At 42.6% G+C, this 20,107-nt stretch overlaps 1 long non-coding RNA gene across 1 annotated transcript in view; it reads left to right on the top strand.

The window, feature by feature from the left end:
* The first annotated feature begins 765 nt into the window (after nucleotides 1–765).
* Nucleotides 766–20,107, top strand: part of LOC134343610 (uncharacterized) — a 45,785-nt gene continuing 26,443 nt past the window's right edge. Inside the window, exons 1-2 of the long non-coding RNA XR_010017288.1 lie at nucleotides 766–949; nucleotides 18,304–18,392. This is a non-coding gene — a long non-coding RNA (uncharacterized LOC134343610). The remainder of the gene's footprint in view (nucleotides 950–18,303; nucleotides 18,393–20,107) is intronic.

Below are 20,107 nucleotides of genomic sequence, written 5' to 3'. Positions count from 1 at the left end.
GTTGAAGAAGGTTAAAGAGCAGAAGGGTTGAGGGGGATAAAGAAAATGAAGGGTTTGGAATTGCAGTTGTGAAATTTCTACCATGGTGTATACTGGAGTAGGAATGGTGATTGTTCCTTGTGTTGTCATAGCCAGGGGTGGTAGTGGGGTTAAACTCCCACTACTCATAATAGCATGCATCTCAAATAGCCTCTGACAACCAAGTCCAGCTCCTGGCCTTCACATCTGGTTTAGCTACTAAGCCCGGCGGAACCATTGCTACTGCCAGGAGAAGAAGCAAAAGCGGGTTAGTGGTGCTTTAAAACCAGTCGCTTCAGGCAGACTGGGATTGTCGGCCTTGGTTAGCTGCTCATCTAGGAGAAGGGAAGTTCTGATCTCAAATCTCTGCTTTCTTAAGGCCATACCCACTCATAGGGAAGGTTTCAGAAGTAAGCCCCGAGGGAAAAACCCAGAGCTGGAGTCCTTCGTCGAGTTCAATGCTGACTGGCATCTCCCACCAAGCTGCTGGTGTAGGTTTTCACTGACAAAATGGTGTGAGGCGTTTTATGTTCAAGAAAAACAGTAACAACTCACTTAATGTCCTCCAAAATACAGAAACATAAAGTGCAGTAAAAAAAAACAAAATCATCACATCAGACCGGCCTCTTAAAGTGAACCCCTACCCAGTGGCCGTTGTTGTGAATAATGCTTCCACCCATTACTCTACACAGGCACCCCTCCCCACCTCCAGAATTCACTAAAACTGACTTTGTGAGACTGTCTGGATCTCAGACAAGCCGCTCGGCTCGGGTCCTGTGTTTGCTGCATGAGGAGTTCTTTTAAAAATAAAACAAGGATTGTGATTTCCCAGGAGAGACAGCATGGGGTCCATTAGCTCTGACGGACGAGCATTCCCGAGGCCAGGCGAAGACGGCAACTGTTTGGCGCGCTCAGACTCCGATAGTAAAAGGTAAGTTTTCAGCGATCAGTATTTATCTTGTTCATTCGGGTGTTCCAGTAGACTTACCGCTCTTGCAGCCATGAATTACTGAGCAATGCTACTATGTTGTAAAATCTGAAGCCGTCCGTGGAGATTTCTTGCAGCGCAGTTTGGGCTTCCGCTTGTACAAACCGAGCAACAGCGTTTTGCTCCCAAAGCTCCAGGTGACTGCATGGGCCGACATGTTCAATAACTCTGGAATTGTTCTAGAGTATCGGTCACCAGTGCAGGTTTTCGCAAATAAAACGGCATGAGATGCCTTATGTTTAAGAAATAACGTAACAACTTCATTTATTGTCCGCTGAACACTGAAACATAAAGCACGGTTAAAAAAAACTTCACATAATTATGTCATCATGTCAGACTAGCCTCTTAAAATGAACCCCAACTGAATGTCAGTGGCCATCAATAATGCACATTTCCACCCATTACAACGGTGCCAAACTGTATCGTTCTCTGCCGTTCATTTGGATTCATCAGTCGCATGGAGAGAGGCATCCTGGTAGACGGGCAACAGCTTGTTCTTCATATAATACTGCCCTACAGCTGGGATGCAACATCCATGCTCGACTCTGACCTATGGAGGGCCTCAAGTTCTCAGGATTACAGAGGCTTGGGCCGGTGAGCTGGAATCACAAGTCCAAATCACGTCAGTGTGATTTTTATTCACGTTTGTTAACCAACAGTGGAATTAAAAAGCTACTGAAGTTACAGGATTGCTGTGCATTGTCGGATGAAGAATTTGCTTCAGGGGAGGAAGCCTGCTGTGACTTGAGTGTAAAAGATTTGTGGTTGACTGAAGTCAGAATCTGAATCAGGTTTCATATCATCATGTGTCATGAATTTTGTTGTTTAGCAGCCACAGTACTTAGCATCACGTTAAAAAAAAATATATAAATTACAGTAAGAAAAAGAACACTACAGCACAGAAACAGGCCCTTCAGCCCATCTAGCTGTGCTAACCTATTTAAACTGCCTGCTTCCATCGACCTGCACCTGGACCATTTCTCTCCATGCCCCTCCCATCCTTGTACCTATCCAAACATCACATAAACGTTGAATCGAGCTTGCGTGCACCACTTGTGCTAGCGGCTCACTCCAAACTCTGATGACTGGCTGACGTTCCCTCCCATGTTCTGAGAGGCAGTATTAGGGAACTCTAGTCGATGAGGGATACTGCGGCTGTGGTAAGGGAAATGGAAGAGGCAAACGTCAAGGAGAGCAGGTGCATCCTTTGAGTAGTATAAAACCTGTAGAAATACACTTCAGAAGAGAATCCACAGGGCAAAGGGGGACTTGGAATAAGGTAAAAGTGAATCCTAAAAGATTCTACAGGTATCCAGCAGAAGTGGTGGATGTGGGTTCCATTTCAACATTTAAGAGAAATTTGGATAAATAGTGGTTGGGAGGGGTATAAAGGCCTATGATCCGGATGCAGGTTGATGGAACTACATAGAATAATTGCTCAACATGGACTGGAGGGCTGGAGGGCCTGCTGTAATGTTCTATGACTCTCTGACTCTATTCAGAACAAAAGGGTAACTAAGGAGAGGACAGGGCAACCTCAGGGTCTATGTGGTTATCTATGTGTGAAGCCATAGAAGGTAAGTGAGGTCTTAAAGAAATAGCTCTTGTCTGTATTTACCAGGGAGAAGGTCACATAAAGTAGAGAATTTAAGGAAGGCAATAATGATGCCCTGAAACAGATCAGCATAACAAAAGAACACATTTTAATTCCACATCCCATTCCCATTCTGATATGTCTATCCACGGCCTCCTCTACTGCAAAGATGAAGCCACACTCAGGTTGGAGGAACAACACCTTATATTCCGTCTGGGTAGCCTCCAACCTGACGGCATGAACATTGACTTCTCTAACTTCCGCTAATGCCCCACCTCCCCCTCGTACCCCATCCGTTATTTATTTTTATACACACATTCTTTCTCTCTCTCTCCTTTTTCTCCCTCTGTCCCTCTGACTATACCCCTTGCCCATCCTCTGCGTTTTCCTCCCCTCCCCCTTTTCCTTCTCCCTGGGCCTCCTGTCCCATGATCCTCTCGTATCCCTTTTGCCAATCACCTGTCCAGCTCTTGGCTCCATTCCTCCCCCTCCTGTCTTCTCCTATCATTTTGGATCTCCCCCTCCCCCTCCCACTTTCAAATCCCTTACTCACTCTTCCTTCAGTTAGTCCTGACGAAGGGTCTCGGCCCGAAACCTCGACTGTACCTCTTCCTAGAGATGCTGCCTGGCCTGCTGCGTTCACCAGTAACTTTGATGTGTGTTACTTGAATTTCCAGCATCTGCATAATTCCTCGTGTTTACGTAACAAAAGAGGAGATGTTGTCGGTCTTGAAACATATAAGAATGTATAAATCATGGGGCTGACTGACTGTATCGTAGGATATTATGGGAAGCAAGGGAAAACCTCCTCGAGGACCACAAACTTGTCATTGGGTTTGGAGGCTTGTGTGCCTCAGTGACCCAGAGAGTCATTTTGGCTGGAGTCAGGGCCTTGTGTTTTGGCCTTTGGTAGGGTCACCCATGACAAACAGGTAAAAGTCCCCCAGGTTTGGGGGCTAACAATCCTGACTGGTCAAAAAGCAATTGTGACAGAAACAGCAGTGAAGAATCCTTCTGTACAGACAGGGATCGTGGACCTTCACTGCTGCCCTAAACACCCACTGCTTAACAGGCAGTTAAAAAAAAAGTATGTACTCAGTTCCCGGCAGAGATTTTTGTATCTTCTTGAACCACACGTGGGCTAGCAGAGGACTGTAGGATGGCTAATGTGCTCTTATTTAAAGATGGTTGCAAGGATGAGCAAGGGAACTGGAAGACAGGGTCAATCTGCAGCTTAGAAGGCAAGAACTGATTAGAATCAGAATCAGAATCAGGTTTATTACCACCGGCATGTGTCATGAAATTTGTTAACTTAGCAGCAGCAGTTCAATACGATGCATGATATAGAAGAAGGAAGAAATAAATAAATAAATAATCGATTTCAGTATATGTATATTGAATAGATTAAAAATTATGCAAGAAACAGAAATAATATATATTTTAAAAGTGAGGTAGAGTTCAAGGGTTAGATTAGATTATAAGAACACTCAGTCCTCGTTTATTGTCATTTAGAAATGCATACATGCATTAAGAAATGATACAATGTTCCTCCAGAGTGATATCACAGAAAAACAGGACAAACCAAAGACTAACACTGACAGAACCACATAATTATAACATATAGTTACAGCAGTGCAAATCAATCCCATAATTTGATAAAGAACAGACCATGGGCACAGTAAAAAAAAGTCTCAAGTCCCAATTGACTCCTGAGTCCCCGATAGCAGGCGGCAAAAGGGAGAAACTCCCTGCCATAAACCTCCAGGCACCGACAACTGTCGATGCCTTGTAAGCAACCGACCACAACTGACACCGAGTCCGTCCGTCCAAAAACTTTGAGCCTCTGACCAGCCCCTCTGATACAGCCTCCCGAGCGCCATCCTCTGCCGAGCGCCTTCGACCTCGCCCCGGCCGCTGAAACAAGCAAAGCCGAGGATTCGGGGCCTTCTGCTCCGGAGATTCCGGACCACACAGTAGCAGTGACAAGCGGTTCAATGTCCATTTAGGAATCGGATGGCAGAGGGAGAGAAACTGTTCCTAAATCATTGAGTGTGTGCCTTCAGGCTTCTGAACCTCCTACCTGATGGTAACAGTGAGACCCAAGATGGAGCTGACTAGATTTACAACCCTCTGCAGCTTCTTTCGGTCCTGTGCAGTAGTCCCTCCATACCAGACAGCGATGCAGCCTGTCAGAATGCTCTCCACGGTACACCTATAGAGGGTTTTGAGTGTATTTGTTGACATGCCAAATCTCTTCAAACTCCTAATGAAGTATAATCACAGACTTGCCATCTTTACTCACTTTCAATCTTTTTTTATTGATTTAAAAGAATAAGGGTAAATACAAACCAGGGGAGAGGTTATCTCAAATACATAGAAACATAGAAACATAGAAAATAGGTGCAGGAGTAGGCCATTCGGCCCTTCGAGCCTGCACCGCCATTTATTATGATCATGGCTGATCATCCAACTCAGAACCCAGCCTTCCCTCCATACCCCCTGACCCCTGTAGCCACAAGGGCCATATCTAACTCCCTCTTAAACATAGCCAATGAACTGGCCTCAACAGTTTGCTGTGGCAGAGAATTCCACAGATTCACCACCCTCTGTGTGAAGAAGTTTTTCCTAATCTTGGTCCTAAAAGGCTTCCCCTCTATCCTCAAACTGTGACCCCTCATTCTGGACCTCCCCAACATCGGGAACAATCTTCCCGCATCTAGCCTGTCCAATCCCTTTAGGATCTTATACGTTTCAATCAGATCCCCCCTCAATCTTCTAAATTCCAACGAGTACAAGCCCAGTTCATCTAGTCTTTCTTCATATGAAAGACCTGCCATCCCAGGAATCAATCTGGTGAACCTTCTTTCTACTCCCTCTATGGCAAAGATGTCTTTCCTCAGATTAGGGGACCAAAACTGCACACAATACTCCAGGTGTGGTCTCACCAAGGCCTTGTACAACTGCAGTAGTACCTCCCTGCTCCTGTACTCGAATCCTCTCGCTATAAATGCCAGCATACCGTTCGCCTTTTTCACCGCCTGCTGTACCTGCATGCCCACTTTCAATGACTGGTGTATAATGACACCCAGGTCCCGTTGCACCTCCCCTTTTCCTAATCGGCCACCATTTAGATAATAATCTGTTTTCCTATTTTTGCCACCAAAGTGGATAACTTCACATTTATCCACATTAAATTGCATCTGCCATGAGTTTGCCCACTCACCCAACCTATCCAAGTCACCCTGCATCCTCTTAGCATCCTCCTCACTGCTAACACTGCCACCCAGCTTCGTGTCATCCGCAAACTTGGAGATGCTGCATTTAATTCCCTCATCCAAGTCATTAATATATATTGTAAACAACTGGGGTCCCAGTACTGAGCCTTGCGGTACCCCACTAGTCACCGCCTGCCATTCTGAAAAGGTCCCGTTTATTCCCACTCTTTGCTTCCTGTCTGCTAACCAATTCTCCACCCACACCAATCCCTTACCCCCAATACCGTGTGCTTTAAGTTTGCACACTAATCTCCTGTGTGGGACCTTGTCAAAAGCCTTTTGAAAATCCAAATATACCACATCCACTGGTTCTCCCCTATCCACTCTACTAGTTACATCCTCAAAAAATTCTATGAGATTCGTCAGACATGATTTTCCTTTCACAAATCCATGCTGACTTTGTCCGATCATTTCACCGCTTTCCAAATGTGCTGTTATCACATCCTTGATAACTGACTCCAGCAGTTTCCCCACCACCGACGTTAGGCTAACCAGTCTATAATTCCCCGGTTTCTCTCTCCCTCCTTTTTTAAAAAGTGGGGTTACATTAGCCACCCTCCAATCCTCAGGAACTAGTCCAGAATCTAACGAGTTTTGAAAAATTATCACTAATGCATCCACTATTTCTTGGGCTACTTCCTTAAGCACTCTGGGATGCAGACCATCTGGCCCTGGGGATTTATCTGCCTTCAATCCCTTCAATTTACCTAACACCACTTCCCTACTAACATGTATTTCACTCAGTTCCTCCATCTCACTGGACCCTCTGTCCCTTACTATTTCTGGAAGATTATTTATGTCCTCCTTAGTGAAGACAGAACCAAAGTAATTATTCAATTGGTCTGCCATGTCCTTGCTCCCCATAATCAATTCACCTGTTTCTGTCTGCAGGGGACCTACATTTGTCTTTATCAGTCTTTTCCTTTTTACATATCTATAAAAGCTTTTACAGTCCGTTTTTATGTTCTCTGCCAGTTTTCTCTCATAATCTTTTTTCCCCTTCCTAATTAAGCCCTTTGTTCTCCTCTGCTGAACTCTGAATTTCTCCCAGTCCTCAGGTGAGCCACTTTCTCTGGCTAATTTGTATGCTACTTCTTTGGAATTGATACTATCCCTAATTTCTCTTGTCAGCCACGGGTGCACTATCTTCCTTGATTTATTCTTTTGCCAAACTGGGATGAACAATTGTTGTAGTTCATCCATGCAACCTTTAAATGCTAGCCATTGCATATCCACCGTCAATCCTTTAAGTGTCATTAAGTAGAAGAAGGCAGGATCACGTGTCTTTAAGGGCTGAAGGATGTAAGTGAAATAGCTGTCAGTTGCAGCAAGATTATTTTTATCAAACTGAATACAAATTCTCAAATTGAAATTCAAATTCAATGGCTTATTGATCCAAGTTTCCAGAGTACTGGTTCAATAATATGTCTACTATACACTACTGTATTTCTTTGGTAAACCATAAAGGTATATTTTTGAAATCTCAATTAAAGATATTGTTTAATTGTCCTTCACAATAATTTACTTGCCTCGAAATTGACTGATACAAGTCGAACTATGGGTCTGAACTACTGCAGGAAATTTAAACATCTGGGGAGGATGAGGCAGTTTGCTTGTTCACTTTATACTGAGATTTTCATTTAACTTGAAGGACAGCTCTTCATTTTTCTGTCAGGATCCTTTTAGGGTACACGGCAGAATTAATATTTTTATTTATTGCCTAAATTTTAGTATTTATTCTATCTTCACATCCTGGCCACAACATTGTTTATAAAATTCCAGTGTGTGAGGTACTAAGTGGAAATGAAAGCTAGCTGCAGTAATTTTAAGGTAGATCTCTAAACAGGCAAGCAGCTTCTGGTGTGTTGGCATTCAAATTTACCCATATAAGTCAGTTTTAGGTGTCAGCTATAACTGTGTACAAACACGCCCCTTTTGCAATAATTTGATGCAATACCTGTAGAGAATTGTGCACTTTCAGTTTGTCATTCTTGTTAATGAGTAAGTATATAGATGCTGTTCCACTCAGTACTCATAATGCAATTGAGATCTTAACTCTGCGAAACAGTAATCGTCAATGACATGCACTTGTTTTCCATTGTACACTTTTAAACAGCAAAATAAGAGTTCACCAAACTAATAATAATTTTTTCCACATTACATGTAACTACCTTCTAATTTGTGTTTTCATGCCGTTTCGTCTTAACCAATAACTTCAGAATCAGATTTGTTATCACTGACGTGAAGAATGTTGATTTCTCGTAGCAGCTGCAGTGCCAGGGCATAAAATTACAAACATAAATAAATTGATGGTGTAATATAAAAGAAAGGAATGACAAGATACTGTTCATGGGTTTGTGAGCCATTCAAAACCTGATGGCAGAAGGGAAGAAACTGTTTTTGAATCATTGCTTGGGTCTTCAGGCCCCTTTACAGTACCTCTTCTGTGACAGGAGAAATGAGAAGAAAGCATGTAGTGGATTAAGAAGTTCCTTAGTGATGTTTGCCGCTTTCTGTCCTAGAAACATAGAAAACCTACAGCACAATACAGGCCCTTTGGCCCACAATGCTGTGCCGAACATGTACTTACTTTAGAAATTACCTAGGGTTAGCCATAGTCTGCTATTTTTCAAAGCTCCGTGTACCTTTCCAGGAGTCTCTTAAAAGTCCTGTTGTATCCACCTCCACCACTGTCGCCGGCAGCCCATTCCACGCACTCACCACTCTCTGCGTAAAAAACTTACCCTTGACATCTCCTCTGTATCTACTTCCAAGCACCTTAAAACTTTTCAGAATGGCAGGCGGTGACTAGTGGGGTACCGCAAGGCTCAGTGCTGGGACCCCAGTTGTTTACAATATATATTAATGACTTGGATGAGGGAATTAAATGCAGCATCTCCAAGTTTGCGGATGACACGAAGCTGGGTGGCAGTGTTAGCAGTGAGGAGGATGCTAAGAGGATGCAGGGTGACTTGGATAGGTTGGGTGAGTGGGCAAATTCATGGCAGATGCAATTTAATGTGGATAAATGTGAAGTTATCCAATTTGGTGGCAAACAGGAGGTTTCCCATGCAAGGCTTGTTGAGAAAGTAAGGAGATATGGAATCTAAGGGGACATTGCTTTGTGGATCCAGAACTGGCTTGTCCACAGAAGGCAAAGAGTGGTTGTAGTCAAGTCATATTCTGCATGGAAGTCGGTGACCAGTGGTGTGCCTCAGGGATCTGTTCTGGGACACCTTCTGTTTGTGATCTTTATAAATGACCTGGATGAGGAAGTGGAGGGATGGGTTAGTAAATTTGCTGATGACACAAAGGTTGGGGGTGTTGTGGATAGTGTGGAGGGCTGTCAGAGGTTAAAGTGAGACATTGATAGGATGTAAAACTGGGCTGAGAAGTGGCAGATGGAGCTCAATCCAGATAAGTGTGAAGTGGTTCATTTTGGTAGGTCAAATATGATGGCAGAATATAATATTAATGGTAAAACCCTTGGCAGTGTGGAGGAACACAGAGATCTTGGGGTCAGAGTCCAGAGAACACTCAAAGCTGCTGCGCAGATTGACTCTGTGATTAAGAAGGCATATGGTGCATTGTCCTTCATCAACCGTGGGATTGAGTTTAAGAGCCGGGGGTAATGTTGCAGCTATATAGGACCCTGGTCAGACCCCAGACCCCACTTGGAGTACTGTGCTCAGTTCTGGTCACCTCACTTCAGGAAGAATGTGGAAACTATAGAAAGGGTGCAGAGGAGATTTACAAGGATGTTACCTGGATTGGGAGCAAGCCTTATGAGAATAGGTTGAATGAACTTGGCCTTTTCTCCTTGGAGTGACGGAGGATGAGAGGCATTGATCATGTGGATAGTCAGAGGCTTTTTCCCAGGGCTGAAATGGCATGAGAGGGCACAGTTTTAAGGTGCTTGGAAGTAGCTACAGAGGAGATGTCAGGGGTAAGTTTTTTACACAGAGTGGTGAGTGCGTGGAATGGGCTTGGAGGTGGATACAGTAGGGTCTTTTAAGAGAATCCTGGATAGGTCCATGGAGCTTAGAAAAACAGAGGGCTATGGGTAACCCTAGCTGGCTGGTGGCGTAGTGGCATCAGCGTCGGACTTCGGAGCGAAGGCTCCCGAGTTCAAATCCAGCCGGCTCCCTTGCACGCTTTCCATCCATATTGGGTTGAGCGTTGAGCTAGCAACTTGGCCTCGTAAAGATAAGAAAGCCTGCTAAAAAAACACCGTCATGACGGCGTCCCGATGACTCCACTCGGAGTTAAGGGCTTTAAAAAGTGGGTAACGCTAGGTAATTTCCAAAGTATGTACGTGTTTAGCACAGCATTGTTGGCCAAAAGACCTGTATTTTGCTGTCTTTTTTCTATGTTTCTATCCTTCCTGAAGTGCACAATCAACTCTTCCATCTTACTGACGTTGAGTACCAGATTGTTGCTGCAACACCACTCAACGAGCTGGTATATCTCACTCCTGTACGCCCTCTCGTCACCACCTGAGATTCTACCAACAATAGTTGTATCATCAGCAAATTTATAAATTGTATTTGAGCTACGCCTAGCCACATCGTCATGGATATAGAGAGAGTAGAGCAGTGGGCTAAGCACTCATCTCTGGGGTGCACCAGTATTGATCGTCAGCGAGGAGGAGATATTATCACCAATCTGCACAGATTGTGGTCTTTTGGTTAGGAAGTCGAGGATCTAATTGCAGACGGAGGTACAGAGGCCCAGGTTCTGTAACTTCTCAATCAGGATTGTGGGAATGATGGTATTAAATGCTGAGCTACAGTTGATGAACAGCACCCTGACGTAGGTGTTTGTATTGTCCAGGTGGTCTATGCTGTGTGAATAGCCATTGAGATTGCATCTGCTGTTGACCTATTTTGGCGATAGGCAAATTGCAGTGGTTCCAGGTCCTTGCGGAAGAAAGAGTTCAGTCTAGTCATGACCAACCTCTCAAAGCATTTCCTCACTGTAGATGTGAGTGCTCCTGGAGGCTAGTCATTAAGGCAGCCCACATTATTCTTCTTAGGCACTGGTATAAGTGTTACCTTTCTGAAGCAAGTGGGAACTTCTGCCCGTAGCAGTGAGAGGCTGAAAATGTCCTTGAGTACACACGCCTGTTGGATGGCACAGGTTTTCAGAGCCTTACCAGGTACTCCATTGGGACCTACCACTTTGAGAGGGTTCACCCGCTCTAAAGACAGCCTAACATCGGCCTCTGAGACAGAGACAGTGACAGTAGGGATCTTCACAGCTGTAGTCATATTCTACCTTTCAAAGTGGGCATAGACGGCGACGAGTTCATCTGGTAGTGAAGCATCACTGCCATTCATGATATTGGGTTTCGCTTTGTAGGAAGTAATGTCTTGCAAACCCTGCCAGAGTTGTCGTACCTCCGATGTCTCCAACATTAGAGATAGGCAGCATGTCTGTGTGCGTGAAAAATCACGTTTACTGATCTGATTGAATTTTTCTTTGAAGAGATGACTGCGAATATTGATGAATGTGGGTTGGTAGATGTTGTCTATAATACAAAATGAATAGAAGGGCGCTGGGGCATGTTGAAGAGCAGAGACACTGATGAGTAAACTCATTAGGAAATAGTCTAGAATCATGAACTAGAACTTCCTGTACTTGAGTATGGGATCGAAACAGCTCTATAAAAAAATCTTCATGTAGATACCTTGAATTCTCCAAGAGGACAACAACCCTGTCATAGGGTTTAGGGGCTTGCATGCCTCAATGATTCAGAAAGCTATGCTGGCTGGAGTCAGGGCCTTGTACTTTGATTCTTGGTGGGTCACCCATGCCAAACAGGTAAAATTGTAGAGGCCAGACCTAAAATGGTCCACTGCTCCTCCAGTTTCGGGTTCCGCTCAGGCTAACAACCCTGACTGGTCAAAAAACAATTGTTGTAGAAACAGCACTGAAGAAACCTGAAGAAGGATCTTGGCCCAAAACATCGACTATTTCTTCGTTTTCATGGCTGTTGCCTTGCCTGCTGAGTTCCTCCAGCAGTTAGTGTGTGTTGCAATGAAGAAACCTGCGAATGAGGACCCTGAACCACACCTGGGGCACAATGGAGAAGAGAGCCAAGGACAGACAGAGATTGCCGTCCTAAACACCAGCAGTATAACGGGCAGCAAGTAAGGATATCTTGAATAACATGAACTGTCAAAGATATCCTTCATTAGATTAGATTAGATTATGAGAATATGCAGTCCTCTTTTATTGTCATTGAGTAATGCATGCATTAAGAAGTGATACAATATTCCTCCGGTGTGATATCACAAAACACAGGACAGACCAAGACTGAAAAACTAACAAAACCACATAATTATGACATATAGTTACAACAGTGCAAACAATACCATAATTTGATGAAGAACAGTCCACGGCACAGTAAAAAAGTTCAAAGTCTCTCGAAAGTCCCACATCTCACGCAGACAGGAGAAGGAAGAAAACTCTCCCTGCCATGCTGACCACAGTCCGACTCTGAGTCGTCCGAAAGCTTCGAGCTCTGATCAGCTCTCCGACACCGAGTACCGAGCACCATCTCTATCCAAATGCTTCAACCTCAGCCTCGGTCACCTGCAGCAGGCAAAGCCGGGGATTTTGGGGCCTTCCCTCTGGAGATTCTCAATCACACAGTAGTAATGGCAGCAAACTAGGCATTTCAGACATTTCTCCAGATGTTCCTCTGCTTCTCACATCTGTTTTCATCAAATCAGAATTGTCCACGGCCCCTATTTAACAGAAACGATATCATTTCACCGGAGAGCTGCGCGTGCTGCGTCGCGCTGCCATCTTCTCCTCCCTCCTCCCTGGGTTCAACACCGGCTGGCTTCTTGCACACTTTCCATCTGTGCTGGGTTTAGTGTCAAGATAGCAACTCACCCTTGTAAAAAACAGACAAATACTAAAGAAACAGCAAAAAATGTCATCTATTGCACAACACGGCATAAAAATGAACAAAAAGACCCCTAAATTAATTGATGAACTTGAGAAGATATTATTGCTGTAATTATTACTTGGGGGTCTTTTTGTTCATTTTCATGCTGTGTTGTGCAATGGGTGACATTTTTTTGCTGTTTCCTTAGAATTTGTCTGTTTTTTACAAGGGTGAGTTGTTCTGTTGTCTGGTGCTGATACCACTACACCACTGGCCAGCTTTGTTATTTGGTTTACAAACCAATAAACAAGCAGATCTGACAAGATTCTTTGCATTACCCTTTGAAAGCAGAAATGTCGAGGACTTGAAATTTGTCATCATGGCATACACCAATTACCTTGTATATGCCATTACATTAATATTTTCTGGTTCTTAGCTTGGCTCCTCTCTTCGAATATATCATAGAAAATAGAACATAGAACAGTACAGAATCAGGTTTAATGTCATTAGCATATGTCAAGAAATTTGTTGTTTTGCAGTAGTAATAAAAACTATAAATTACAATAAGAAGTATATATTAAATAAATCGAGTAAGTATTACAACAAGAGAAGGAAAAGTACTGAGAGAGTGTTCATGGGATCATTGTCCATTCAGAAATCTGATGGTGAACGGGAAGAAGCAGTTCCTGCTATCAAGTCAAGTCACTTTTTATTGTCTTTTCGACCATAACTGCTGGTACAGTACACAGCAAAAACGAGACAACGTTTTTCAGGACCATGGTAGATGAGTGGATGTCTTCAGGCCCCTGTACCTCCTCCTTCTTGTTAGCAATGAGAAGAAGGCATGGACTGGGAAATGGGTGTCTTTATGAGGCATCGCCTTTTGGAGGTTTCCAGGATGCTGTGAAGGCTAGTACTCATGGTGGGGTTGGCTGAGTTTTCAGCTTCCCTGGTTCTGTACAGTGACCCTACTGTACCAGAGGGTGATGCAACCAGTTAGAATGCTCTTCACGGTACATCGGTGGAACTTTGCAGGTGTCTTTTGTGACATATCAATTCCCCACAAACTCCAAATGAAATGTAGCCACTGGTGTGCCTTCTTTGTAATTGCATCAACATGTTGGACCCACTCTATTGATCAATAGATCCTCAGGGATGTTGACACACAGAACTTGAAACTGCTCACTCTTTCCACTTCTAATCCCTGGATGAGCACTGGTGTGTGTTCCCTTGACTTACCATTCCTGAAGTTTAAAATCAATTTCTTGGTCTTATTGATGTTAAGTGCAAGGTTGCTGCTGTAATGCCACTCAGCCAGCTGATCCATCTTGTTCCTGTATGCTTCCTCATTGTCATCTCAAATTCTGCCAACTGTAGCTGCATCATCAGCAATTTATAGATGGTGTTTGAGCTATGCCTCGCCACACAGTCGTGGGTGTAGAGAGAGTAGAGCAGTGGGCTATGTACACATCCTTGAGGTGCACCAGTGCTGTTTGTCTGAGAGGATGAGAAGTTATTTCCCATCCTTACAGACTGTGGTCTTCCAGTGAGGAAGTCAAGAATCCAGCTGCAGAGGGAGGTACAGAAGTCCAAGTTTTTAACTGGACTTCTTAGTTGGAACTGAGGCTATGATTGTGTTGAATGCTGAGCTGTAGTCTATAAACAGCAGCTTGAGTAAATATTGGGAGGTGTCCATAGAGCACATAGGTCTAAAGATAAATTAGCTCATTTTTATTCTCATATTAACCCTCTTTGTGACAGATGTCATGGGGAGATAGCTTCCTTAACTCATATGTTTTGGGCCTGTCCTACTTTGGAAACTTTTTGGAAAGACATTTTTAATGTTATTTCAAAGGTATTGAATATAGATATCTCTCCCCATTCTATTACTGCTATCTTTGGATTACCTAAAATTTCCAGTAATCTTTCCCCTTCAGCCTGTAGATTGATTGCATTTCTTACTTAAATGGCGAAAAGATGTATTTTACAACATTGGATGGAGATTAATGCTCCAACTACATTCTTTTGGTTTTCCCAGATGATACTATGTTTAAATTTGGAGAAAATTAGAAGTAATCTTTATGATTCTTCAGTTAAATTTGAACAGACCTGGAGATCTTTTATTCAACATTTTCATTTAATGTAACTTTTTTACTTTCTCTGTCCATATTTACATTCCCTTCTTGCTTTTTAACTGTTTTTAATGGAGGTCGGGTTTGAGGACGTGATTGTTTTAAGTTGTTTAACTCTACTTGATACCTAGTTAGCCCATTGCTTTGCTTTGCTTTTTAGTTTAGTTGCATGGTGGGTTTTTTTTGGGGGGGGGTTTAGGGTTTTTTTTTCCTTTTCCTTATTGACATGTTTGAAAATTAGTATACTATTAAATTACCTTGTTATTTTATATCTAAACTGCACTGTTTGTACTAACTACTTTTTGTGTATTAATACCTCTTGTAAAGTTATATTGCAACAGTGTATCAGTGCCTATATGGTTTACCTTTTGTCTACTAATTCAATAAAAAGATTTAAAAAGGAAGAGTAAATATTGGGAGGGAGGAGAAGATGGCGGCACGACGCAGCGCGCGCGGCTGTTCCAAGTGAATATCGAATATGTGTAACTAGGGGTGCCGTGCACAATCCGGATTTGATGGAGACGGCCGTGAGAAGCGCAGAGGAACATCTGGAGTAACTTCTGAAATGCCCGCTTTGCTGCCGCTGCTACTGTGCGATTGAGAATCTCTGGAGACGAAGGCCCCAAATCCTCGGTTTTGCGTATCACCTGTTGCCGGGGCCGGGGTCGAAACGCTCGGCAGAGATGGTGCTCGGTGTCGGAGAGCTGGTTGGAGGCTCGAAGTTTTTCGGACGGACTCGGAGTCGGACTGTGGTCTGATGCTTCCAGGATGGTGCACCGGCAAGTTGGCGGCGCTGGAGGTTCACCGTCTGTGTGAGATGATGGGACTTTCGAGAGACTCTGAGACCTTTACTGTGCCATGGTCTGTTCTTATCAAATTACGGTATTGCTTTGCACTGTCATAACTATATGTTATAATTATGTGGTTTTTGTTCGTTTTTAAGTCGGTTTGTCATGGGTTTCTGTGATATCATTTTGGAAAAACATTGTATCATTTCTTAATGCATGCATTACTAAATGAGAATAAAAGGGGACTGCATGTCCTCATAATCATAATAATCATAATCATATTAGTATTGTCCAGGTGATCCAAGGCCATTGAGAGCCAATGAGATTGTATCCACTGTAGACCTATTGTGGTGATTGGCAAATTGTAGAGGGTCCCGGTCCTTGCTTAGGAGATAATTCTAGCTCTCTAAGCACTTTATCACAGTCAATGTGGTGGCCACTGGGCGATAGTCGTTGAGGCTGCTCACCCTGATCTTCTTGGGCACTGGTATGATTGCCACCCGTTTGAAACAAGTGGGAATTTCCAACTGCAGCACCGAGGGATTGAAGATGTCCTTGAAAACTTCCGCAAGTTGGTTGGCACAGATCGGGTTCACACTGGACAAAGTATGGATCTATTATTGTGTTTTCTAGTAAATAACTTTTTATAAATATTGGCCAGTTTTCTTTTCACTATTTTTGTAAGTTTGATTTTTGATGCACCTAATAAACATCTGGGTAACCTCCAATCTGATGGCATGAATATAGAATTCTCTTTTCTGTTAAAAAAAATTCTCCTCCCTCCCCTCTTCTTCTATTCACCTCTCTGACCTCTTCTCTTTCTTTTTAAATCTTTCTATTGAATTAGTACACACAAGGTAAAACATATAGCAACCAATACATTGTTAGGATATAGATATACAAGAAATATTAATACAAAAAAAACAATGAAAACAACATAGGTTAGTTATAAAATAACAAGGTAATATAATTGTATACTAGTTTTCCATATATAATGGTAAGGAGAAAAAAAAACAGAAACCACCCCCCCAAAAAAAAACTACTGTGCCACTAAGTGACAAAGCAAAGCAATGAGCTAGCTAGGTAAATAGTAGACTTAAACAGATTAAACAATCACGTCCTCAAACCCGACCTCCACTAAGGGAGAGAAAAAAAATAGTTACATTGAATGAAAATATTGAATAAAAGATCTCCAGGTCTGTTCAAATTTAACTGAAGTATCATAAAAATTACTAATGATTTTTTCCAAATTTAGACACAGTATCATTTGAGAGAACCAAAAAAACGTAGTTGGGGCGTTAATCTCCTTCCAATGTTGTAAAATACAGCTTTTCGCCATTAAAGTAAGAAATGCAATCATTCTATGCGCTGAGGGGGATAAATTACTAGAAGTTTTAGATAATCCAAAGATAGCAGTAATAGGATGGGGAGAAATATCACTATTCAAAACCTTTGAAATAATATTAAAAATGTCTTTCCAAAAAGTTTCCAGAGTAGGACAGGACCAAAACATACGGGTCAAGGAGGCTATCTCGCCATGACATCTATCACAAAGAGGGTTAATATGAGAATAAAAATGAGCTAATTTATCTTTAGACATGTGTACTCTATGGACAACTTTAAATTGAATTAAGGAGTGTTTGGAAGTTGAATTAAGTTGAATTGAATTAAGGAGTGTTAGGGCTCCTCTTCTCATCTGCCTATCACCTCCCCCTGGGTCCCCTACCCCTTCCCTTTCTGCTATGGTCTTCTCTCCTCTCTTATCACACTCCGTCTTCTCCATCTCTTTACCTTTCCTACCTACCTAGCTTCACCTATTACCTTCTAGCTATCCTCCTTCTGAATAAACTCTCCTCGGGCTTCAAGCTTGGTACAGGTATTGATTATAACCGACATTTCAATGACTTGCTCTGCCATCTTCTTCAGGGATGATGCCTAGGTATGTCTAGTCTGGTGGTATTTATACCTCTGTATTTTGTGACTCCTGATTGGTTGGTTCTTATCCAATCAGGTTTCCACTCTACCACCTTATTTACAATCGAATTCCAGTTCTTACTTAGAGTGAGACCTTCACCTTTGTTAAAATTCTTTTCTTCTAGTTTTATTTCAATGTCTTCCTTTACCAAGTGGTCTCAAAAGCCATTGGCGTGGCACAGTAGTTTTGTGCTATTGAAGTCAATCCTATGGCTACTTCAAATGAAATGATCTGCTACCACTGATTTATCCTCCTTCACCCCCACCCCCCCCATCTCCTTTTTATTCTGGCAACTTCTCCCTTCCTTTCCAGTCCTGAAGAAAGGCCTTGGCTTGAAACGTCAACTATTTATTCCCCTCCATAGACGCACCCTGACCTGCTGAGTTCCTCCAGCGTTGTGTCGGTGTTGCTTTGGTTTCTTTAGCTCTCTTCAATCTGCGGTTCCAGACTAACTGTCGAATTTCTAGCAAGTATTAGGGCTCCATTTTATATTCATGCTTTAGTCTTGGAAAACCCTTGTACACAATATCGAACTTGCCTGGATTATGTCGTGGCTAACACAACAGTGTTTGAATGGTAAGGAGTTTGAATGCTGTCACAGGAATGTCAAGTTACATTGCTTTTCTGTTTTGAAGGTGTTTCCAACCATTGACAAAGCAACAGGACCTGGAAATGTCTGTCAATTCATAACTTCGCATTATCTGCCGTTGGCTCCCTGATATAGGTAATATCTTCTTTTTTACTTTTGGCAAACTTATTACACCTGCTCATTAATGCAAATATCTAATCAGCTAATCATGTGACAGCAACTGGCAGTATTGCAGCGGTAAATGACAGAATAGACGAAGGAGAATCAGTTGATGTTGTGTACTTGGATTTTCAGAAGGCCTTTGACAAAGTGCCACACATGAGGCTGCTTAACAAGCTACAGACCCATGGTATAACAGGAAAGATTCTAGCATGGATAAAGCAGTGGGTGATTGGCAGGAGACAAAGAGTGGGAATAAAGGGAGCCTTTTCTAACTGGCTGCTGGTGACTAGTGATGGTCTACAGGGTTCTGTGTTGGGACTGATTCTTTTTTTATGTTACATGTCAATGATTTCGATAGTGGAATTGATGTTTTGTTGCAAAGTTTGCAGACGATATGAAGATAGGTGGAGGGGCAGGTAGTTTTGAGCAACTAGAGAGGCTACAGAAGGACTTAGACTGATTAGCAGAATGGACAAAGAAATGGCAGATGGAATACAATGTTGGGAAGTGTAAGGTCATGCACTCTGGTAGAAGAAAGGAAAGAGTTGACTATTTTCTAAATGGAGAGAAAATATATAAAAAAACCTGAGGTGCAAAGGGACATGGAAGTCCTTGTGCAGGATACCCCAAAGGTTAATTTTCAGATTGAGTCTGTGGTGAGGAGGGCAAATGCAATGTTAGCATTCATTATTAAGAGGTCTGGAATATAAAAGCAAGGATGTAATGTTGAAACTTTGTAAAGCACTGGTGAGGCCATACTTGGGGTATAGTGAGCAGGTTCTTAGAAAGGATATACTGAAACTGGAGAAGGTTCAAAGGAGGTTCACAAAAATGATTCCAGGATTGAATGGCTTGTCATATGAAGTGCGTTTGATGGCTTTCGGCATGTATTCATTAGAATTCAGAAGAATAAGACATGCCCTCATTGAAACCTATCAAGTGGTGAAAGGCCTTGAAAGAGTGGAAGGGGAGAGGATGTTTCCTATGTTGGGTAAGTCTAAGAGCAGACGACACAGCCTCAGAAGAGAGGGGCGTCCTTTTAGAACGGAGATGAGGTGGAATTTCTTTAGCCGGAGAATGGTGAGTATGTGGAATTCTTTGCCACAGGCAGCTGTGGAGGCCAAGTCTCTTATGTATATTTAAGGCTGAGGTTGATAGATTCTTTATTGATCAGGGCATGAAGGAATATGGGAAGAAGGCAGGAGATTAGGACTGAAAGGAATATTAGATCAGCCATGTTGAAATGGCAGAGCAAATTCGATAGACCAAATGGCCATTAGGCAATACTGTTCCTACATTTTATGGTCTTATGGTCTTATATGCAAATAGGCATTTACAACATGCAATTGTCACGTACCCCGTGACGGAGATAAAGAAACCAGCAGAAATAGAAACCACTTTGCAGTCTCGTATTGCTATAAACTAATAATATTTATTAGTAACTACGCAATGCAGTAATATCAATGTAGATAAATCACACAGGTTAGCAATGATTATGTATAAAAGTAAGTGTGGAATATATATGTGTGAAAACCAAGCTTCTTTAAGTCTGGGGGTAAAAAGATACAGTCTTACGATGTTGGGTAAAGTTCAGTTCAGTTCAGTTCGTGGTATTTAGTTGAGTAGCGATGGGGAGAGAGAGAGAGAGAGAGTGAGTTGAGTCTTCAGGTGAGCTGATGCCGTTGATC

This window comes from Mobula hypostoma, chromosome 1 (assembly GCF_963921235.1).
Source record: "Mobula hypostoma chromosome 1, sMobHyp1.1, whole genome shotgun sequence".
NCBI classification, from domain to species: Eukaryota; Metazoa; Chordata; class Chondrichthyes; order Myliobatiformes; family Myliobatidae; genus Mobula; species Mobula hypostoma.
The sequence above is the reverse complement of the archived record's forward strand: the minus strand, read 5'-3'. Positions and strand labels throughout refer to the sequence as shown.